The 25,737-nt window shown below is 52.5% G+C and overlaps 1 long non-coding RNA gene across 2 annotated transcripts in view; it reads right to left on the bottom strand.

Moving 5' to 3' along the window:
- Window positions 1–25,372, bottom strand: part of LOC140456954 (uncharacterized) — a 74,728-nt gene extending 49,356 nt beyond the window's left edge. For both annotated transcript variants that reach the window (XR_011953279.1, XR_011953280.1), the window contains exons 1-3: window positions 25,205–25,372; window positions 24,136–24,239; window positions 7,484–7,618 (exon numbers count right to left, since the gene is read on the bottom strand). This is a non-coding gene — a long non-coding RNA (uncharacterized lncRNA). The remainder of the gene's footprint in view (window positions 1–7,483; window positions 7,619–24,135; window positions 24,240–25,204) is intronic.
- Between the last annotated feature and the right edge of the window lie 365 nt (window positions 25,373–25,737).

Here is a 25,737-nt window from a genome sequence, read left to right as displayed (position 1 = left end):
CCGACACTCGGTTCCAGTCCAACCGGTTTTATTTGAAAGCACTAGCTTTCAGAGCACTGCTTCTTCATCAGGTGGTTGGGGAGCACAATCCTAAGGTACAGAATTTATAGTAACAGGATGGCAGTGTCATGGAATATAATATCAAACAAATTTAGTTTAAGCCTTTCATCTGTTACAGTGATCACCAGCGCTTCCAAAGCGAGTTGGATTATAACTGGGCGTTGTGCAATTTTAATTTCACAGCATTGACGCTGGCCAGATCCTGCAGAATGGCCCCAAACCTGGCCCTGTTCCAGTATTCCTCTTCAATCTGTGGAGCTGCTGATCTTTTTCCATAACTATGTTAAAACGAAGACAGTTGTGGGCACTGGACCCAAAGTGCTCTCTGAATGACACTTCAGTCACTTGCCCGACCTCGTTTTCTGAGGGGAGGTCCACTGTTGCACCTGCCTGAGTAGAGTAGGGCCCTCTGCATATTGATTTAGGAACCTTCCTTGGACACCTTTGAAAAATTGCTCTCCGTCCAGGTCTTTTTATACTCTAGGTGGCCCAGTCAATACAGGGAATATTAAAATCTCCAGCCTGCACTCCTCTATTATTCCTATAGTTATCTGCAATCTCTCTATACATCTGCTCCTTTGGTATCTGTTGGGTCTACAACAGTCTACACTACAGTCCCAAAAAAGTGACCACCCCCCTTCTTCTTTCTAACTTCTAACTATGTGGAATTTTAAATGAATATATGTTTTAATAATTGGAATTAACAATCCATAAATAAGTATTGATAAAAATCCAAACACAGAGAAAGACAACAGTTCACTCTCATGTGGTCTGCAGGACATCCCCACAGCAAAGTGTTTGCTTCTCAATGACCCTGTGAAATGGGCGAGCCAGCTGCTTCGCTCAAGGGCAGCAAGGGATGGGCAATAAAGGCTAGTCAGACAGAGACACCCACTTCCCATACCTGATTTTTTTAAAAATCCATTCAGATTGGTCCCAGCACAGTTCCAGTGGAACAATGTCCTGGCCAATCACATTGGTAGATTTATGGACAGGGCTTTAAACTGACAGAGAGGATGCAGGGACATGCTTCAGGTGAAAGGAGCTTTCCAAATCCAAAGAGAAAACATGAAGCATCAGAGCAGCGTGGGAATGTGACTGAAGACAACAGAAAGGAACAGGATGGGACAAAGTTTAACTAAAACTGTAGATCAGCAAATCCATTTGTGACAGGAAATTGTGGGAACGAGTAACTTATGTTTTTTATTAATGGACAAAGTCTCTGCAACAAGGTAGATTGATTTGTGACACAGAGATAAAAGAGATTTAGGCACCAGAGAGATGTGGTTATAGGGCGAACAAAAGGTGGAACAGAAATATTCAATGGGTCACAACCTTGTGCAAATTCAGGCAAAATGGACGATGCTAACAATAATGGGTAAGAAAGGCATTACAGAGAAAGCATTTGGCATCAGATCATGAAGTAGAGTCAGTCTGAATGTTAATTCTGGTTCCTACTTGCCAAGGACACAAGCAGCAGAACAGTTTTCGACCACCCACCGAACAGCATTTCATGGCTCATCACTGCAATAAATAGGAATTCATTGGAATGTTTAATACAGGCATGGGGAACAATTAGTGAAACCTCAATATTCACAAAGTCTGGGACAATCACACTGACAACAGTGATATTGGAAGAGGAGTTCAGAGAATGTTTTTCAGTGTTTCTTAGAATAACACATTGTGCAACTGGCGAGGGACGTAACTGTCTCAGAGCGACTGTTGTGTGATAAAACTTAGTGAATGAGTAATGTCACCTGGAGAGATCCTCTGGGAAATTGTGATAAAGTGCAGTTCAAAGAAATGTAAAGTTTTAAAGTGAATCACAGAAAGGACAAGCTACAACTAGAAACAAAAATAGCCAATTACATGAGTTTGAGAGGAGAACTGACCAAGATAAACAGGCTAAACAGACTGAAATATGTGCCTGTAAATGAACAGTGGAAAACATCTGAAGGAACAGTGTAAAATACTCAACAAAAGGACATTCCACTGAAACAGACAAAAACTCAGCAAGAAATCCCCACCGGTCCCTCACTCAGGACAAAATGGATCATATTAGATTATGAGGCTGAGAAGATCACCACAAAGTTCTTAAAATCCTGAAGTGAGAGAGAGTTTTAGAGTAAGTTTTAAAGGGATTGCAATGGGTCTGCTAGCAGGAGGAGGGCAATGGGAAGGGGAATCGTTGTCAGGGTTTATTGACACGATACGAACATGGAGAGGTGAAGGTGCTGGAGGTGGTGAGAGTGTTACAGAGAGTGGTCAGGGCCTGAACGGTGTTACAAAGCCAGGACGGATTGCTGCAGCTGGAGGGGTTTGCAGAGGTAGGGAGGGATATATGTATTTTTATTTATTCATTCATGGGATGTGGGTGTCACTGCCTAGACCAGCATTCTTTGACCCCATGCTAATTACCCAGAGATTTTTGGGGACCTGGTGGATAAATATAATACTTTGCTGGCCACAGGTGAAGTGCTGAATGACTGGAGGATCACTAATGTGGTTCCTTTGTTCAAGAAGGGCAGCAGTGATAGGCCAGGTAATTACAGAGCAGATAGTCTGACAGCAGGGGGAGGGAAATTATTGCAAACAATTGTGAGGATGAATCAACACTTGCAAAGGTAAGGATCAACTCGGTTTAGTCATCACGGATTTGGCAGAGGAAGATACTGTCTGAGTAATTCAGTTCAGTTTTTTTTAAAATGTTGCTTTAGTATATTGATGAAGGCAGTGCTGATGATGTGGTTTACATGGACTTGAATAAGTCCTTAAACAAGATCCAACATGGAAGGCTGGTCCAAAAGGACTGGGTTCCAAGGCAAGTTGGCAAATTGGATGCAAAATTGGTGGATAGAATACTTTCACCGGGTGTACCACGGAGATCTGTGCAGGAACCATTGAACATTAATAACTCGAATGTGAAAGCAGAAGGTATCATTAGTCGGTGTGCAGATAACCTGAAAGGTGAGGGTGTTGTTCACAGTGAGGAGGATGGTCTCTGTCTGCAGTCCGATGTCGATCGGATGATAATCTAAGCAGAGTTTAGTTCTGATTGAAGTGAGGTAATACTCTGTGCGAGGTACGATAAGAGAAGAACAGACATAATGAACGGTAGGTCATTGCGGAGTACTGAGGAATACAGGGACCTTGAAGGACAAGTCCATAGATCCCTAAAGGTGTCAGCACAGGGAGACAGGGTGGGAAAGGCACCTCAACTGGGAGCAGGAGATGGATCCTTATCCTGGTGGGGTGAATTGCTCGAGCTGCTTGAGAGGGTATAACCTTGTTCTGGCAGGGTGTTGGACCTTAAATAAACGTAAGGCCAGAAAGAAGATTGAGGCTGGTGCACGAGTTAAAGACAGCAATTTCAGTAGACAAGGCAGGCAAGAACATAGCAGGGAATGGGGGGAAACTGATGACTAAACTGCATTTATTTCAATGTAAGGGGTCAGACAGCTAAGGAAGATGAACTCAAAAGCAAGGATTGGAACATGGGACTGGGATATTATAGTTATTACAGAAACACAGCTGAGGGAGGGGCAAGACTGGCAGTTCATTTTTTCTAGGTAGAGATGCTACAGGAAGGGGAGGCAAGAGAGGACGTGTGGTGGTGGGTTTTGATTGCATGATTCATCACAGCAGTACTTAGAGAGGATATTCCTGTGGGATCGTCCAGTGAAACTATGTTAGTGGAACAGAGAAATAAGAACGGGTCATCATTCTGAAACGATTGGACTGCTGACCCCGAAAATCTGTGGCAGACTGTGGAACAAATATGTCGGAAAATCTTAAATATCAACCATAATAATAGGGCTGTTATGGCGCGGTTTTTGAACTTTCCAAACCTAGACTGGGACTGCCAGTGTTCAGTGTTTGCAAGGGAGGAATTTGGTAATTGTGTTCCAGAAAACTCCCAATCAATATGTAAATAGCCTGAAAAGAGAAAGGGGCAAAACCTGACCTCCCCTTGGGAATTAAGGTAGGGAAAGGGACTGAGATGTGAGTGGGAAAGCATTTTGCCAAAGTGACCACAGTTCTAGTAGTTTGAAAACAGCTTTGGAAAAGGACAGGCCTGGTCCACAAGTGCAAGTTATAAAATGGACCCTGACCAATCTTGATCGTATTAGCCAGGAACTTTCAAAATGTGACTGGGGAAGGGAATTATTTACAGGGAAAGGGAAGTTTGGCAAGTGAGAATATTTTAAAAGTGAGATAAACTGATCGATCAGCACCAGTATTTTCCTGTTTGTGTGGAGGTCAATGCTGACAGCATTCGAAAACACTGGCTGTATATTGAGGGTCTGGTCAAGGAAAAGGGGGCAATATGTCAGGCATAGCCAGCTGGATCAAGGGGATCCCTGAGGATATACAGGGGCTGCAGGAATACACTTTGGGTAGAAAACAGGAATGGAGAAAGACTAAATGAAATAGCCTCAGCAGAGAAGGGAAGGGGAATCCAAAAGTGATTGTATCAGTATATTAAGAGTGTATAAGTAACTCAGGACAAAATAGTGTCCATTAAAAATCAATGAGGCCATCGATGTGTGGAACTGCAGGATATTTGCTAAGATCCTAAACATTTTTTTCATTCCAGAACTTACTGTGGAGAAAGACTGGGGAACTCAGGGAACAGGAGTAATACATAAGACCACAATTGGAGTTCTCTGCAATTCCAGTCTCTCTGCTACAGGAAGGATGTTGTCAAACTTGAAAGGGCTCAGAAAAGATTAACAAGGTATTGCCCGGGTTGTTGGTGAATAATCTGGGGTTACTGTCACTGGAGAATCGGAGACTGAGGGGTGACCTTACAGAGGTTTAATAAACATGGGGGCCATGGATAGGGTAAGCATTCAAGGCCTTTTCCCAGAAGTTGGGGAGTCCAAAACTAGAGGGCATAAGTTTAAGGTTAGAGGTGAATGATTTACAGAGGGACTGAAGGGACAGCTTCTTCACACACATGGTGATGGGTGTATGGAATGAGCTGAAAGAGAAAGTAATGGAGACTGACACAATTACAACATTTAAAAGGTATCTGGATGGGCATCTGAATTGTGAGGGTGTAGACGTATATGGGCCAAATGCTGGAAAAGGGAATGGATTTATTCAGATCTTCTGGTAAGCCTGGACGAGTTGGGGACTGAAGGGTCTGTTTCTATGCTGTATATCTCTATGACTTGAAAAGAGTGCATGTTATAAAAGAGGTGGTGCTGGAGGTTTTAAAACACAAAGCTATGGCAAGTTCCAGAACCCGATTAAATGCATCACAAGGGTAGAGCTTATACAATTAATGTTAAGGCTTCGGTTAGTGTTTTAGTGCAGAGGGACCTCCGGGTTCAGGTAGATAATCCTTGAAGTTTGCATCACAGGATGGATAAGACAGTGCTTGGCATGCCTGACTATTGCTCAGTCCATTGAGTGGAGGATTTGGGACGTCATGTTGAGATTGCACAGACATTTGTGAGGCCTGTTCTGCAATACTCTGTCCAGCTCTGGTCGCCCCAGTTATAGGGAGGATATTATTAAGCTGCAGGGCATTCAGAAGAGATTTACCAGGATATTGCTGGGTATGGAAGGCCTGAGTTCTGAAAAATAGCTGGATAGGCTGAGTCTTTTTTCACTGGAGCCTGGAGGTTGAGACATGATGCTATAAAGGTTTATGAAAAAAAATGAGGTATATAGATCAATTTAATGGTAGTTGCCTTTTCCTCAGGATGGGGGAGTCTCAAGAGAAGGGGCCACATTTTTAAGGTGAGAGGGGAGAGGTGTTCAAAAAAACAGATATGGGGCAATTTGCTACACAGAGGGTGGTTTGAGTGTGGAATGAACTTCCTGAGAAAAGGGTTGATGTGGGTACAATTACAACGTTTAAAAGATATTTGGATAAACAGGTGAATAGGGAAGGGTTGGAGTGATATGGGCCAGCAACAGGCAGCTGGGAAGAGTTTAGTTTTAGATTATGGTGAGTATCAACTGAAGGGTCAGTTTCCATGCTGTGTGGCGTTATGACAAGAATATGATTTGATTCCATTATTGAAGAAAGGATCAGGGCTGGGTCCACTGATGTGCATCATCGACATAAACAATTTGGTTGAAAATATCGGAGTGATTGTGCGAAAGTTTGTTGATGATCAATTGAATGGTGTCGTGGGCAGTAAATACGGTTATCAAAGGGGATACTGACCAACTGGGCCAGTGGACCAAGGAATGAAAGATGGAGTTTAATTCAGCTGTTGGATTTTGTTAAGACAAACCAGGGAGGACTAATACAGTTAATGGAAGGGCTCTGGCCAGGGTTGTTGACCAGAGAGAGAAAGAGAGAGAGAGAGAGAGAGAGAGAGAGAGAGAGAGAGAGAGAGAGAGAGAGAGAGAGAGAGAGAGAAAGACCAGGGGGTGCCAGTTACATTGTTCCTCGGAAATGGCATCACAGGTGGACAGGGTGGGGAAAGCGACATTTGGCACATTTGCCGACATTGGCCAGCACTTTGTTACATACGTTGGAGATATTTGTAACATTGTCCTAAATATTTCACTTGGGCAGAGGAGGCCAAGGGGTGACTCTAAGAATGGTGAATAACCAAGGGTAGGTGAATCTAAAACTAGAGGGTATAAATGGGAGGTGAGAGAGCAATGATTTAAAGAGGGAGCTGAGGGGGGAACATTATCCACAGAGGATGGTGCATAGACGGAACAGACTGCCTCAGGCACATGGGAGAAACAAGAACAATTACAGCATGGAAAAGACATTTGAGCAGGTACATGGAGATGAGAAGGTTTGAAGAGCTAAGGGCCAAAGGCAGGCAAATGAGACTCATTCAGTTTAGGTAACATGGGCAGCATTGAGGAGTTGGACCACAGGTTCTGTTTCCGTGCTGTATCACTCTGTATCCAGTTAAAGAGGATTAGTGTACCAAAATAAGGCATGTTGTAGACACTGAAGCAAGTTACAGCGATGGGGATGGTAGTCTGGAATGCAGTACATTTCAAATATGTGGAGGGACTATCGGGGAAGGGAGAGGTTACAGGGATAACTACTGTTATAGGAGTTAAAAATGACTGAAGACACTGGTGCACAAGCCATGCCACAGATACAGTGTTGCAGAGTAATGAGTTTGAGTACAGTGTTGGAGGGAGAACGCAGAACAGAAAGATCCCAGGCAGCATTCACAAACTCTCGTCGCAGACCTACTCTCCCGTCTGTTGTACTGATGCTCACTAAGACAGCACAGGACTGAATTGATAACTATGAACTCCCGATGCTGTCTCAGTGCAACATAAGTTAAAGTAGACATGGTGATTGAACATGGGGTGTAACTGTACTGTACTGTGCTCCCCCTCCAGCACTGTATCTATGTCATGTCTTGTAAGTGATGTTTGGAGCCCTCTCATTGCTGTCTGCTCTGTGCACTATGAGTGATCTTACCTCACTGCAGGATTTATTGAAGGCTCCAGATCTCCCTTCCCTTTGTCTCTCTGGCTGACCAACCATCTTCAATGAGGTGATGGATGAGACACACAGCAGTTGGGAAGTCTACTGAGTCAGTAACTTCTTGAGTACCTACAGGAGACAGAGAGATAGACAGAATGGGAAATTAGACTGATGCAGTGAGGGTTACACAAGGAGAATGGAAATGAGCCCCACAGATATCTGGAAAATCCCAAACTCCATCCCAGGCCGGTGCTGTTGCGTCTCTCTGGAGTGGAGAATTCTGTTAGCTCAGGATCTAGAGTAGCTGCAAGAGTGAGAGACGCTGACAGAGGCAGCAATTAGACCCACACAGTGAGGGATACCACATGGAGAGAGACTAAGTGATATCACTGGAGTGCTGGAAGACTTCAGGATCACACAATCATTTTTGAGGGACACACGCACACAGCGAGGGAGGGACACGCACACACACAGCGAGGGAGGGACACGCGCACAAAGCGAGGGAGGGACACGCACACACACAGCGAGGGAGGGACACGCGCACACACAGCGAGGGTGGGACACGTGCACACGCAGCAAGGGAGGGACACGCGCACACACAGCGAGGGAGGGACAGGCACACACACAGCGAGGGAGAGACACGCGCACACACAGCGAGGGGGTACACACGCACACAGCGAGGAGGGACACACGCACACAGCGAGGGGGTACACACGCACACAGCGAGGGGGGGACACACGCACACAGCGAGGGGGGGACACACGAACACACACAGCGAGGGAGGGACACACACGCACACAGCGAGGGAGGAACACACACGCACACAGCGAGGGGGGGACACACGAACACACACAGAACGAGGGAGGGACATGCTCACACACAGCGAAGGGGTACACATGCACACAGCGAGGGAGGGACACGCACACACACAGCGAGGGAGGGACACGCTCACACACAGCGAGGGGGGGACACGCTCACACACAGCGAGGGGGACACACACGCACACAGCGAGGGGGGGACACATGCACACAGCGAGGGGGGACACACGCACACAGCCAGGGGGGGACACACGCACACAGTGAGGGAGGGACACGCACACACACAGCGAGGGGGGGACACACGCACACAGCGAGGGAGGGACACACGCACACAGCGAAGGAGGGACACGCTCACAGACATCGAGGGAGGGACACACACGCACACAGCGAGGGGGGACAACGCACACACACAGTGAAGGAGGGACACTCTCACACACAGCGAGGGGACACACACGCACACAGCGAGGGGGTACACACGCACACAGCGGGGGGGCCACACGCGCACAGCGAGGGGGGACACACGCACACAGCGAGGAGGGGACACACGCACACAGCAGGGGGGACACACGCACACAGCGAGAGGGGGACACACGCACACAGCAAGGGGGGGACACCGCACACAGCACGGGGGGGAAACACGCACACAGCGAAGAAGGGACACGCTCACAGACAGCGGAGGGACACGCGCACACAGCGAAGGAGGGACACACGCTCACAGACAGCGGAGGGACACGCGCACACAGCGAGGGAGGGACACGCACACACACAGCGAGGGAGGGACACGCTCACACACAGCGTGGGAGGGACATGCACACACACAGCGTGGGAGGGACACGCACACACAGAGCGAGGGAGGGACACGCTCACAGACAGCGAGGGAGGGACACGCGCACACAGCGAGGGAGGGACACGCACACAGCGAGGGAGGGACACGCGCACACAGCGAGGGAGGGACACGCACACAGCGAGGGAGGGACACGCACACAGCGAGGGAGGGACACGCTCATGCACAGCGAGGGAGGGACACGCTCACACACAGCGAGGGAGGGACACACGCACACACAGCGAGGGAGGGACACGCGCACACACAGCGAGGGAGGGACACACGCACACACAGCGTGGGAGGGACATGCACACACACAGCGTGGGAGGGACACGCACACACAGAGCGAGGGAGGGACACGCTCACAGACAGCGAGGGAGGGACACGCGCACACAGCGAGGGAGGGACACGCACACAGCGAGGGAGGGACACGCGCACACAGCGAGGGGGGTCACACGCACACAGCGAGGGGGTGACACACGCACAGAGCAAGGGGCGGACACACGCACACAGCTAAGGTGGGGACACGCACACAGCGAAGGTGGGGACATGCACACAGCGAGAGGGGAACACACGCACATTGTTAGGGGGGGACACACGCACAGTGAGGTGGGGGACACTCGCACACACAGCGAGGGGGGGACACGCGCACACACAGCGAGGGGGACACACACGCACACAGCGAGGGGGGGACACACGCACACAGCGAGGGGGGGTCACGCACACACACAGCGAGGGAGGGACACGCTCACAAACAGTGAGGGAGGGACACGCTCACACACAGCGAGGGGGGGACACACGCACACAGCGAGGGGGGATACACCCACAGAGCGAGGGGGACACACACGCACACAGCGAGGTGGGGGACACACGCAGACAGCGAGGGGGCGACACGCACACACACAGCGAGGGAGGGACACGCTCACACACAGCGAGGGAGGGACACGCACACACAGCGAGAGAGGGACACACGCAGACAGCGAGGGGGCGACACGCACACACACAGCGAGGGAGGGACACGCTCACACACAGCGAGGGAGGGACACGCACACACAGCGAGAGAGGGACACATGCACACAGCGGGGGGGGGACACCCTACACACAGCGAGGGAGGGACACGCTCACACACAGCGAGGGAGGGACACACGCACACACAAAGCGAGGGAGGGACACGCACACACAGAGTGAGGGAGGGACACGCTCACAGACAGCGAGGGAGGGACACGCGCACACAGCGAGGGAGGGACACGCACACACACAGCGAGGGAGGGACACGCGCACACAGCGAGGGAGGGACACGCACACACACAGCGAGGGAGGGACACGCTCACACACAGCGTGGGAGGGACATGCACACACAGAGCGAGGGAGGGACACGCTCACAGACAGCGAGGGAGGGACACGCTCACAGACAGCGAGGGAGGGACACGCTCACAGACAGCGAGGGAGGGACACGCTCACACACAGCGATGGGGGGGGCACACGCTCACACACAGCGAGGGAGGGACACGCACACACAGCGAGGGAGGGACACGCATACACACAGCGAGGGAGGGACACGCGCACACAGCGAGGGAGGGACACGCACACACACAGCGAGGGAGGGACACGCGCACACAGCGAGGGAGGGACACCAACACACACCGAGGGAGGGACACGCACACACACAGTGAGGGAGGGACACACGCACACACAGCGAGGGAGGGACATGCACACACACAGCGAGGGAGGGACACGCTCACACACAGCGTGGGAGGGACATGCACACACAGAGCGAGGGAGGGACACGCTCACAGACAGCGAGGGAGGGACACGCTCACAGACAGCGAGGGAGGGACACGCTCACAGACAGCGAGGGAGGGACACGCTCACACACAGCGATGGGGGGGGCACACGCTCACACACAGCGAGGGAGGGACACGCACACACAGAGCGAGGGAGGGACACGCGCACACAGCGAGGGAGGGACACGCATACACACAGCGAGGGAGGGACACGCGCACACAGCGAGGGAGGGACACGCACACACACAGCGAGGGAGGGACACGCGCACACAGCGAGGGAGGGACACCAACACACACCGAGGGAGGGACACGCACACACACAGTGAGGGAGGGACACACGCACACACAGCGAGGGAGGGACATGCACACACACAGCGAGGGGGGGACACACGCACACAGCAAGGGCGGACACACGCACACGGCGAGGGGGTACACACGCACACAGCGAGGGGGGTACACATGCACACAGCGAGGGGGGGACACACGAACACACACAGCGAGGGAGGGACACACACGCACACAGCGAGGGAGGGACACGCTCACACACAGCGAGGGAGGGACAGGCACACACAGAACGAGGGAGGGACATGCTCACACACAGCGAAGGGGTACACACACGCACACTGCGTGTGGGGGACACATGCACACAACGAGGGGGGGACACACGCACACAGCCAGGGGGACACACACGCACACAGCGAGGGAGGGAAACGCACACACACAGCGAGGGGGGGACACACGCACACAGCGAGGGAGGGACACGCACACACACAGCGAGGGACGGACACGCGCACACAGAGCGAGGGAGGGACATGCTCACACACAGCGAAGGAGGGACACGCTCACAGACATCGAGGGAGGGACACACGCGCACACAGCGAGGGGGGACAACACACACACACAGCGAGGGGGTACACACGCACACAGCGAGGGGGACACACGCACACAGCGGGGTGGGACACACGCACACAGCGAGGGGGGACACACGCACACAGCGGGGGGGACACACGCAAACAACGAGGGGGGGACACACGCACACAGCGAGGGGGGGACACACGCACACAGCGGGGGGGACACTCGCACACAGCACGGGGGGGAAACACGCACACAGCGAGGGAGGGACACGCTCACAGACAGCGGAGGGACACGCGCACACACAGCGAGGGAGGGACACGCTCACACACAGTGAGGGGAACACACGCACACAGCGAAGTGGGGAACACGCACACATCAAGGGGGGGTAAACACGCACACATCGAGGGGGGGTAAACACGCACACAGCGAGGGGAGGACACCCGCACACAGCGAGGGGGGGACATGCTCACACACAGCAAGGGGGAACACACGCACACAGCGAGGGGGGACACACGCACACAGCGAGCGGGGGGACACACGCACACAGCAAGGGGGGGGACACACGCACACAGTAAGGGGGGGGACACACGCACACAGCGAGGGAGGGACATGCACACACACAGCGAGGGAGGGACACGCTCACACACAGCGAGGGGGAGACACACGCACACAGCGAGGGAGGACACGCACACACACAGCGAGGGGGGGGACACACGCACACAGCGAGGGGTGGGGACACACGCACACAGCGAGGGGTGGACACACGCACACAGCGAGGGGGACACAGACACACACAGCGAGGGAGTGACACGCTCACACACAGCGAGGGGACACACATACACACAGTGAGGGGGGGACACACGCACACATCGAGGGGGGGAAACACGCACACTTCGAGGGGGGGACACCCACACACAGAGAGGGGGGGACACCCACACACAGCGAGGGAGGGACACACGCACACACAGCGAGGGAGGGACACACGCACACACAGCGAGGGAGGGACACACGCACACAGCGAGGGAGGGAAACGCTCACACACAGCAAGGGGGGACACACGCACACAGCGAGGGGGGACACACGCACACAGCGAGGGGGGGACACACGCACACAGCGAGGGGGGGACACACGCACACAGCGAGGGGGGGACACACGCACACAGCGAGGGGCGGACACACGCACACAGCGAAGGTGGGGACACACACACAGCGAAGGTGGGGACACACACACAGCGAGAGGGGAACACACGCACATTTTTAGGGGGGACACGCGCGCACACAGTGAGGTGGGGGACACACGCACACAGCGAGGGGGGGACACACGCACTCAGCGAGGGGGGGTCACGCACACACACAGCGAGGGAGGGACACGCTCACAAACAGCGAGGGAGGGACACGCTCACACACAGCGAGAGAGGGACACGCACACACAGCGAGAGAGGGACACGCACACACAGCGAGAGAGGGACGCATGCACACAGCGAGGGGGGACACCCTACACACAGCGAGGGAGGGACACGCTCACACACAGCGAGGGAGGGACACACGCACACACACAGCGAGGGAGGGACACGCACACACAGAGCGAGGGAGGGACACGCTCACAGACAGCGAGGGAGGGACACGCGCACACAGCGAGGGAGGGACACGCACACACACAGCGAGGGAGGGACACGCGCACACAGCGAGGGAGGGACACGCACACACAGAGCGAGGGAGGGACACGCGCACACAGCGAGGGAGGGACATGCACACACACAGCGAGGGAGGGACACGCTCACACACAGCGAGGGAGGGACACGCACACACACAGCGAGGGAGGGACACGCACACACACAGCGAGGGAGGGACACACACACACACAGCGAGGGAGGGACACGCTCACAGACAGCGAGGGAGGGACACGCTCACAGACAGCGAGGGAGGGACAGGCGCACACAGCGAGGGATGGACACGCACACACACAGCGAGGGAGGGACACGCGCACACAGCGAGGGAGGGACACGCACACACACAGTGAGGGAGGGACACGCACACACACAGTGAGGGAGGGACACCAACACACACCGAGGGAGGGACACGCACACACACAGCGAGGGAGGGACACGCGCACACACAGCGAGGGAGGGACATGCACACACACAGCGAGGGGGGGACAGGCACACACAGAACGAGGGAGGGACATGCTCACACACAGCGAAGGGGTACACACACGCACACTGCGAGTGGGGGACACATGCACACAGCGAGGGGGGGACACACGCACACAGCCAGGGGGGGACACACGCACACAGCGAGGGAGGGACACGCACACACACAGCGAGGGGGGGACACACGCACACAGCGAGGGAGGGACATGCTCACACACAGCGAGGGAGGGACAGGCACACACAGAGCGAGGGAGGGACATGCTCACACACAGCGAAGGAGGGACACGCTCACAGACATCGAGGGAGGGACACACGCGCACACAGCGAGGGGGGACAACGCACACACACAGCGAAGGAGGGACACTCTCACACACAGCAAGGGGACACACACGCACACAGCGAGGGGGTACACACGCACACAGCGAGGGGGACACACGCACACAGCGGGGTGGGACACACGCACACAGCGAGGGGGGACACACGCACACAGCGAGGGGGGACACACGCACACAGTGAGAGGGGGACACATGCACACAGCAAGGGGGGCACACACGCACACAGCACGGGGGGGAAACACGCACACAGCGAGGGAGGGACACGCTCACAGACAGCGGAGGGACACGCGCACACACAGCGAGGGAGGGACACGCTCACACACAGCGAGGGGAACACACGCACACAGCGAAGGGGGGGAACACGCACACATCGATGGGGGGTAAACACGCACACATCGAGGGGGGGTAAACACGCACACAGCGAGGGGAGGATACCCGCACACTGCGAGGGGGGGACATGCTCACACACAGCAAGGGGGAACACACGCACACAGCGAGGGGGGACACACGCACACAGCGAGGGGGGGACACACGCACACAGCGAGGGGGGGACACACGCACACAGCAAGGGGGCGGACACACGCACACAGCAAGGGGGCAGACACACGCACACAGCAAGGGGGGGACACACGCACACAGCAAGGGGTGGGGACACACGCACACAGCGAGGGAGGGACACGCTCACACACAGCGAGGGAGACACACACGCACACAGCGAGGGAGGGACACGCACACACACAGCGAGGGGGGGGACACACGCACACAGCGAGGGGTGGGGACACACGCACACAGCGAGGGGGGGACACACGCAAACAGCGATGGGGACACAGACACACACAGCGAGGGAGTGACACGCTCACACACAGCAAGGGGACACACATACACACAGTGAGGGGGGACACACGCACACATCGAGGGGGGTAAACACGCACACATCGAGGGGGGGAAACACGCACACTTTGAGGGGGGAACACCCGCACACAGAGAGGGGGGGACACACGCACACAGCGAGGGGGACACACACACACACTGCGAGGGGGGGTACACACGCACACAGCGAGGGGGGGGACACGCTCACACAGCGAGGGGGGGACACGCGCACACAGCGAGGGGGGGACACGCGCACACAGCGAGGGGGGGACACATGCACACAGCGAGGGGGGGACACACGCACACAGCGAGGGGTGGGGACACACGCACACAGCGAGGGGTGGGGACACACGCACACAGCGAGGGGGAAAACACGCACACAGCGAGGGGGGGACACACGCACAGAGCGAGGGGGGGACACGCACACAGCGAGGGGGGACACACGCACACAGCGAGGGGGGGACACACGCACACAGCGAGGGGGGGACACACGCACACAGCGAGGGGGGGACACACGCACACAGCGAGGGGGGACACACGCACACAGCGAGGGGGGGACACAGGCACACAGCGAGGGCGGGACACACGCACGCACACAGCGAGGGAGGGGGACACGCTCACAGACAGCGAAGGAGGGACACGCTCACACACAGGGAAGGAGGGACACACGCACACGGCGAGGGAGGGACACGCACATATACAGTGAGGGGGGACACACGCACACAGCGAGGGACGGACACGCTCACACAGAGCGAAGGAGGGACACACGCACACAGCGAAGGGGGGAACACGCGCACACACAGCGAGGGAGGGGGACACACACACAGACAGCGAAGGAGGGACACGCTCACAGACAGCGAGGGGGGGACACGCTCACACACAGCGAGGGGGGACACACTCACAGACAGCGAAGGAGGGACACGCTCACAGACAGCGAGGGGGAGGACACGCACGCACACAGCGAGGGAGGGGGACACGCTCACACACAGCGAGGGGGGACACACTCACAGACAGCGAAGGAGGGACACGCTCACAGACAGCGAGGGGGGACACGCTCACACACAGCGAGGGGGGACACACGCACACACAGCGAGGGGACACACACGCACACGGCGAGGGGGACACACGCACACAGCGAGGGGGGACACACGCACACAGCGAGGGGGGACACACGCACACAGCGAGGGGGTACACACGCACACAGCGAGGGGGTACACACGCACACAGCGAGGTGGACACTCACACACAGCGAAGGAGGGACACTCTCACACACAGCGAGGGGACACACACGCACACACTACTGGACTTGTGCCTCACAACACACTTCACATTCAACAACCAAATATATGAACAAATCAACGGAACACCCATGGGCTCACCCATCTCTGGACTCATAGCACAAGCAGTAATGCAAAGGTTAGAACAAACAGTCTAACTGCAAATTCAAACCAAACTCTGGGTCAGATATGTAGATGACACTTTTGTAATCGTTAAAAACACAGAAATAGAGAACACACACCGGATCATCAACGCCACACTCACAGGAATCTGATTCACAAGAGAGAAAGAAAAGGACAACCAACTCCCATTCCTAGACGGGACGGTACAGAGAACACCGAATGAAAAATTCACCACAAAGCGAGGGGGGACACACGCACACAGCGGGGGGGAAACACGCACACAGCGAGGGGGGGACACACGCACACAGCGTGGGGGGGACACACGCACACAGCGTGGGGGGGACACACGCACACGGTGAGAGGGGGACACACGCACACAGCAAGGGGGGGACATACGCACACAGCACGGGGGGGAAACACGCACACAGCGAGGGAGGGACACGCTCACAGACAGCGGAGGGACACGCGCACACACAGCGAGGGAGGGACACGCTCACTCACAGCGAGGGGAACACACGCACACAGCGAAGGGGGGGAACACGCACACATCAAGGGGGCGTAAACACGCACACAGCGAGGGGAAGACACCCGCACACAGCGAGGGGGGGACATGCTCACACACAGCAAGGGGGAACACACGCACACAGCGAGGGGGGACACACGCACACAGCGAGGGGGGGGACACACGCACACAGCAAGGGGGGGACACACGCACACAGCAAGGGGGGGACACACGCACACAGCAAGGGGTGGGGACACACGCACACAGCGAGGGGGGGACACACGCACACAGCGAGGGGGGGACACACGCACACAGCGAGGGAGGGACACGCTCACACACAGCGAGGGGGACACACACGCACACAACGAGGGAGGGACACGCACACACACAGCGAGGGGGGGGACACACGCACACAGCGAGGGGTGGGGACACACGCACACAGCGAGGGGGGGACACACGCACACAGCGAGGGGGACACAGACACACACAGCGAGGGAGTGGCACGCTCACACACAGCGAGGGGACACACATACACACAGCGAGGGAGGGACACTCACGCACACAGCAAGGGAGGGACACGCTCACACACAGCGAGGGAGGGACAGGCACACACAGAACGAGGGAGGGACATGCTCACACACAGCGAAGGGGTACACACACGCACACTGCGAGTGGGGGACACATGCACACAGCGAGGGGGGGACACACGCACACAGCCAGGGGGGGACACATGCACACAGCGAGGGAGTGACACGCTCACACACAGCGAGGGGACACACATACACACAGCGAGGGGGGGACACACGCACACAGCGAGGGAGGGACACGCTCACACACAGCGAGGGAGGGACAGGCACACACAGAGCGAGGGAGGGACATGCTCACACACAGCGAAGGAGGGACACGCTCACAGACATCGAGGGAGGGACACACGCGCACACAGCGAGGGGGGACAACGCACACACACAGCGAAGGAGGGACACTCTCACACACAGCGAGGGGACACACACGCACACACTACTGGACTTGTGCCTCACAACACACTTCACATTCAACAACCAAATATATGAACAAATCAACGGAACACCCATGGGCTCACCCATCTCTGGACTCATAGCACAAGCAGTAATGCAAAGGTTAGAACAAACAGTCTAACTGCAAATTCAAACCAAACTCTGGGTCAGATATGTAGATGACACTTTTGTAATCGTTAAAAACACAGAAATAGAGAACACACACCGGATCATCAACGCCACACTCACAGGAATCTGATTCACAAGAGAGAAAGAAAAGGACAACCAACTCCCATTCCTAGACGGGACGGTACAGAGAACACCGAATGAAAAATTCACCACAAAGGTATACAGGAAAGCCACACACACAGACCAAGTCCTGAACTATGAAAGAAACCACCCCAACACACATAAAATAAGTTGCATCAAGACACTGTTCAAAAGGACCACAACACTCTGCAGTACACCAGAACTGCAAAAAGAGGAAGAAGAACACCTATACAATGTATTCGCCAAAAACGGATACCCCCACAATTTCATTAGGGATTGTCTGTATGGATTTGCTCGACGACTGTCCTCTGATATTGATCAGGGCAGTGCAGATGATGTGGTTTATATGGAGTTCATTAAGGTCTTTGTCAAGGTCCCACACGGAAGGCTAGTCCAAAAGGGAAGATCCCATTGGATTTAAGGTAAGTTGGCAAATTGGCTCCACAATTGGTGGAGGGTTGTTTTTGTGATTGAAAGCCTTTGCCCAGCGGGTGTACCACAGGGATCTGTGCAGGAGCCATTGCTGGCTGTTACATACATTAATAACTTGGATATCAAAGCAGAAGGTAACATGAGTAGGTTTGCAGATAACATGAAAGGTGAGGGTGCTGTCCACAGTGAGGGGGATGGACTCAGGCTGCAGTCTGATATCGATCAGATGATAATCTGAGCAGAGTAATGACAGACAGAGTTTACTTCTGATCACTGTGAGGTCATGCACTGTGGGAAGTCTAATAAACAAATGATATACATCATGAATGGTAGGTCCTCCTGGAGTACTGAGGAATACAGGGACTTTGGTGGCTAAGTCCCTGGATGTCTGAAAGGTGTCAGCACAGGTAGACAGGGTGGGGAATACACCTGAACTGGGAGCAGGAGGGGGACCCACATCCTGGTGGGGAATGTTGCTGGAGCTGCTCGAGAGGATTTAAACTCGTCTGGCAGGGCTGTGTGACCCCAAAGAGTCGTAAGGCCAGAAAGAAAGTTGAGGCTGGTACAAATGTTCAAGAGAAGGTAAATAGTGCAGTGAAGAAGGCATATGGCGTACTGGCTTTTATTGGTAGAGGAATTGAGTTCCGGAGTCCTGAGGTCATGCTGCAGTTGTATAAGACTCTGGTGCGGCCGCATCTGGAATATTGTGTGCAGTTTTGGTCGCCATACTATAGGAAGGATATGGAGGCACTGGAAAGGGTGCAGAGGACGTTTACCAGGATGTTGCCTGGTATGGTAGGAAAATCCTATGAGGAAAGGCTGAGGCACTTGGGGTTGTTTTAATTGGAGAAAAGAAGGTTTAGGGGTGATTTGATAGAGGTGTACAAGATGATTAGGGGGTTAGATAGGGTTGACAGTGAGAACCTTTTTCCACGTATGGAGTCAGCTATTACAAGGGGGCATAGCTTTAAATTAAGGGGGGTAGGTATAGGACTGATGTTAGGGGTAGGTTCTTCACTCAGCGAGTCGTAAGTTCATGGAATGCCCTGCCAGTAGCAGTGGTGGACTCTCCCTCTTTATGGGTGTTTAAGCGGGCATTGGATAGGTATATGGAGGACAGTGGGTTAGTGTAGGTTAGGTGGGCTTTGATCGGCGCAACATCGAGGGCCGAAGGGCCTGTACTGCGCTGTATTCTTCTATGTTCTATGTTCTATGTTCTAATATAAGTAGACAAGGCAGGCAAGAACATAGCAGACAATTAGGGCAAACTAGTGGATTAAACTGCAGTTATTTCAATACAAAAGGCCCAGACAGATAAGGCAGATGAACCCAGAGCATGGATGGGAACATGGGATTGGGATCCCATAGATATTACAGAAACACAGCTGAGGGAGCAACAGCAGCAGCTCAATGTTCTGGAGACAGATACTACAGGAAGGATAGAACAGGAGGGAAAATAGGAGGAGAGCTGGTGGGTTTGATTGGGGGGAAACATCCCAGCAGTACCTCGAGGGAGGATTCATGTAGGATCGCCCAGTTAAACGATATTAGTGGAACTGCGAAATAAAAATTGGTCATTAGTTTTCTATGGTCGGACTACAGCGATAGGCAATGGGAGATGGAGGAGCAAATATGTCAGGAGATTTCAGATATCTCTTAGAATAATAGGGTTGTAATGATAGGGGATCTTAACCGTTCCAAACCTGGACTGGGATTGCTACTAAGTTAAGCATTTGGATGGAAGGAATTTGTTAAGTGTGTTCTGAAAACTCCCAGTCATTATGTAAGTGGCCCAACTGGAGAATGGGGCTAAACCTGACCTCCCCTTGGGAAACAAGGTCGGGAACAGGACTGAGGTGTTAGTGGGGGAGCAGTTTGGAAAGTTACCACAATTGTATTAGATTGAAAATAGCGATGGAAAAGGACAGGCCTGGTCCACAAGTTAAAGTTATTCAATGGAGCAAAATAGTATTAGACAGGAATTTTTAAAGTAGATCTGGGGAGGCTATTTGCAGATAAAGGGAAGTCTGGCAAGTAGGAATATTTTAAAACCGAGATAAAAGGAGCGGTCAGCGCCAGCGTGTTCCTGTTAGTGTGCAGCTCAATGCTGACTGAATTAGGAAACACTGGCTGAGATTCGAGGCTGTGGTCAAGGAAAAAAAAGGGGTCACATGTCAGATATAACTGGCTGACTCAAGGGAATCCCTTCAGGAGCATCGGGGCTGTAGAAATACACTTAGCATGGAAATCAGGAATGAAAAAGGGGACATGAGATCGCTTTGGCAGAGACAGTTAAGGAGAATCCAAAGAGACTCTACAAGTGTATTAAGAGCAAAAGAAGAGCTCGGGACAAACCCGGTCTCCTTAATGATCAATGAAGGCAACGATGTGTGAAACTACAAGATCCAAAACAAATATTTCACTTTGGAACTTACTGTGGATAAAGACTGGGGCGCTCAGGGAACTAAACAGTATTTGGCCTGACCACTATTGGAATACTGTGTGCAATTCTGGTCTCAATGCCATCGGAAGGATGTTGTGGAACATGAAAGGGTGCAGAAGAAATGACCAAAGATGGTGCCAGGGTTGGAGGGTTTGTACTTCAGGGAAAAGCCTGAATAGGCTGGGACTGTTTTCACTTGAACATGGGAGGCTGAGGAGTTAACCGATAAAAGGTGTTTAAAATCATGGTGGTCATCGATAGGGTCAATAGACAAGGTCATTTCCCCAGGCGAGGGAAACTTTTCAAAGGGGTCTAAAGGACAACTGGCTCCCGCAGAGTAGATGGAATAAGCTGCCAGAGCAAATAGTGGAGGCTGATAGAAATACATTTAAAAGGCATGTGGATGGGTGTATGAATAGCAAAGGTTTATGGGGATATTGGCAAAATTGTGACAAATGTGACCAGAAACGTCATGCAGGAGTTGGTCCGAAGGGCCTGTTTCTGTGCTGAACATCTCTATGACTCAATGTCTTGAAATGAGTCCACATTATAGAAAAGGAGGTGCTGGAGGTTTTAAAACACAAAGGTAGATAAATCCCCAGGACCTGATCAAATGGATCTCAAGACATTGTGGGAAGCTGGTGAAGAAATTGGAGGGCCCCTAGCAGAGATATTTGTACCATAGAGAGCTATGTGTGATAGGCTGTTAGACTGGAGGGTGGCATTGTGGAGCGTGAAGAAGGTTTTCTGAGATTACAAAGAGATCCTGATAAAATGTGTGAATGGCTGAAAAACTGTAGATGGAGTTCAATCTGAATAAATGTGAGGTAATGCATTTGGTACAACAAATACGGGCAGGACTTATACAATTAATGGCAAGACCTTCAGTAGTGTTGTAGAACAGGGAGACGTCAGGGTTCAGCTACATAATTCTTTGAAGTTTGCAACATGGAGAGACAGGATAGTTTAAAAAAAGGTGCTGGCCTCACTTGCTTTCATTGCTCAGTCCTTTGGATATAGGAGTTGGGAAGTCGCATTGAGATTATACAGGCCATTGGTGAGTCCTCTTCTGGAATACTGTGTCCAGTTCAGGTCGCCCAGTTATAGGAAGGAGATTATTCAGCTGGAAAGGGTTGGGAGGAGATTTACTGGGATGTGGCTGGGTACGAAAGGCTTCAGTATAAAAAAAGGCTGAATAGGTTGGTATTTTTCACTGAAACCTGAATGTTGACAGATGACCTCATCGAAGTTTATAAAATCATGAGGGGGATCGATAGAGTTAATGGGAGTTGTCTTTTCCCATGGACAGGGGAGTTTCAAGACAAGGCACTACATTTTTAAGTTTAGAGGAGAGGCATTTAAAAAAAAGACTTGAGAGGCACATTGTTACACAGAGGGTGGGTTGTGTGTGAAATGAACTTCCCAAGAACATGGGGACAATTACAATGTTTAACAGACATTTAGATTAGTCCAGGAATAGGAACGATGTGAAGGGAAATGATCCAGAAACAGGCAGGTGGGATGAGATCTGTTTTAGAGTATGGTTAGCGTTAACTGAACAGTGCGGTCTGATTCTCTGACTATGATTATAATGTTGTGTCATTAATTAAGAAAGGCTGCAAGAGAAAGCCAGGGAACTACAGACTGATGAGCAAGACATCAGGGTGGGTCAGTTGTTGGAGGTCTTTCTGAGAGGTAGGACTTACATGCATTTGGACAGATAAGGCCTGATTACGGACAGCCAGCATGGCTTTGTGCATGGGAAAACCTGTCCCACAAACTTGACTGGAGTTTGCTCAAGATGTGACCAAAATGATAGACGAAGGGGCCAAGGAATGAAAGATTGAGTTTAATTCAGTTGTTGGATTTAGTTCAGACAAACTAAGGAGGACTAACACGGGTAATGGTTGGGCCCTGGACAGTGTTGTAGAAAAGGGAGAGACCAAGGGGTGCAGTTACATTATTCCTTGGACTGGCATCACAGGGCGACAGGGTGTTGAAAGCGGCAATTGGCACACTTGTCTTCATTGGTCAGAGCATTGAGTACATGAGTTGGAGATATTGGTAACATTGTCGTCAATATTTCTCCTGGGCAGAGGAGGCCACGGGGTGACCTTATACAAGTTTATGAAACCATGTATGGTCTAAGTAAGGTGAATTGCCAAGGGTAGGTGAGTCCAAAGCGAGAGGCATAAACGTGAGGTGTGAGAGCAACGATTTAAAAAAGGGAGCTGAGGGACAACATTATCCACAGAGGATGGTGCATAGACGGAATGGACTGCCAGAGGAAATGGTAAAAACAAGTACAATTACAACATGGAAAAGACACTTCGGCAGGTACATGGAGAGGAGAAGGTTTGAAGGGATATGAGCCAAACACAGGCAATTCCGTCTCATTCCATTCAGGAAACCTTGGCCGAAGAGTCATGCCGCACAGAAACAGACCCAATGTCTCCAGTTATTAGAGGAGGGACTATTGAGACAAGGCATGTTGTCGAGACTGAAGCAAGTTACAGCGATACGGATGGTCATCTGGATTGGAGGTTTCAAATATGTGAAATAATTGGTGAGAGGGGAGGAGATGACAGAGATAGGAACTGTTATAGGAGTTAGAATGATTGAAGACACTGGTCCTCAATACAAGCCATAGATAAAGTGTTGGAAAGGGAATAGGGAACAGAAAGATCCCAGGCAGCATTACCACCCTCTCGTGGGAGGCCTGCTTTCCCCTCAGTTGTTCTGATGCTCTCTAAGAAAGCACAGGCCTGGACTGATAACTGGGAACTCCCGATGCTGTCTCATTACAACAAAACTTGCAGCAGGCGTGGAGATTGAGCCTGGGGCGTGTCTGTACTGTGCTACCCCTCCAGCACTTTCTCTATGTCATGTCTTGTTAGCTGATGTGTGGATCCCCCTTATTACTTTCTGCTCTGTGCACTGGAATGATCTTACCTGGCAGCAGGATTTATTGAAGACTCCCGACCTCCCTGACTTTGTCTTTCTGGCTGACCAACCATCATCCCAACCAGCAGTTGGCAAGTCTATTGAGTCTGGAACTTCATGAGTACATGTAGAAGACACAGAAATAGGCAGAATGGGCAATTAGACTAATGCTTTGAGGGTTACACATATAGAATGGCACTGAGCCCACAGAGATCTGGAAAATCCCAGTCTCCATTCCTGGCCTGTGCTGCCTCATCTCTCTGGAGTGGAGAATTCTGTTGGCTCATGATCTGGAGTAGCTTCAAAATTGAGAGACGCTGACAAAGGCAGCAATTAGACCCACACAGTGAGGGATACCACATGGAGAGGTACTGAGTCATATCACCAGAGTGTCGGGTCAAACAATTGTGCAGGAAGAAAGAGTTTTGATTCATGTTGCACTGTGATATACAAACTGTAAGCAGGCGAAGTGATGGCCTAGAGGCATTATTGTGTGACAATTTATCCAGAAACTCAGCAAGTGTTCTCTGGACACAGGTTCAAATCCCACCATTGCAAATGATTGAATGTGAAGTAAATGCTTCAAAAACAATGTAATTAAAACCTATAAATGAGTATTAAACAATTGCTGATGTTAAGAAACATCCATCGGATGCATTCCTGTCTTTAGTGAAGTAATCTAAGATGGGACTGGGATATCACAGGTATTACAGAAACAACAGCTGAGGGAGGGACAGGACAGGCAGCTCAATGTTCCAGGGGCCAGATGCTGCAGGAAGGACAGAAGGGGAGCTGAGAGAGGAGGAGAGCTGCTGGTTCTGATTGGGTGAAACATCCCAGCAGGACTGAGAGAGGATATTCCTGCAGGATCGCCCAGTGAAGCTGTGTTCGTGGAATTAATCAATAACAATGGGTCTGCCCTTTCCTCTGATTGTTCTACAGACCCCGAGAGCCCCGCCCTCCTGCACCTTGACCTTCTCAAGATGGCGGCCCTCGGGCCCGCGCTCCCTCTTCCCTCAAACAAATGGCGGCCGTGACTCTGGGCCGCTTCCTTGATCAAAGACCGCCACCTCCTTACCCGGGCCTAGACGGTCTTCTACGAGTTTTTTTAACCTTTATGCGGGACTTGTGAAATCTCTCCGCTCCTTTCTCCCAGCGAGGCTCCCACACACCGGCTAATATCGCCGCTCTCTGGAGCCGATCGCAGCCGCTGCCGGAGAAAGCAACTCCATGTCTTTCTCGCTCTCTGTCCTGACCAATGTGACACTGCGCATGCTCTGCATAGAAACCAAACTGCGCGTGCGTCTGAGGTTACCGGTGAATTTGTAGAGAATATTCATATCTGCACAGACTGATGGGTAAAATATTAGTCATTAACAATTGCTTTGTCAAGTATAGTCATAGAGATTTCTAGGATGTGAACAGGTTCATCGGTCTAACTCAACCATACCGGCTAGGTATGTAAATTAGCAATCGTTCTGGACGTTTGAAAAGAAGCTTCTTACTCGAGTTGTGCAAATCCATTGAAAATATGTACGTTATCAGATTTACATCTCAACTATTTCTTAAAATCTCACATTGATTTGTGAGAGAGGTTTAATACTCCACTAT

Source organism: Chiloscyllium punctatum, chromosome 31, assembly GCF_047496795.1.
Source record: "Chiloscyllium punctatum isolate Juve2018m chromosome 31, sChiPun1.3, whole genome shotgun sequence".
In the NCBI taxonomy this organism is placed as follows: domain Eukaryota; kingdom Metazoa; phylum Chordata; class Chondrichthyes; order Orectolobiformes; family Hemiscylliidae; genus Chiloscyllium; species Chiloscyllium punctatum.
The sequence above is the reverse complement of the archived record's forward strand: the minus strand, read 5'-3'. Positions and strand labels throughout refer to the sequence as shown.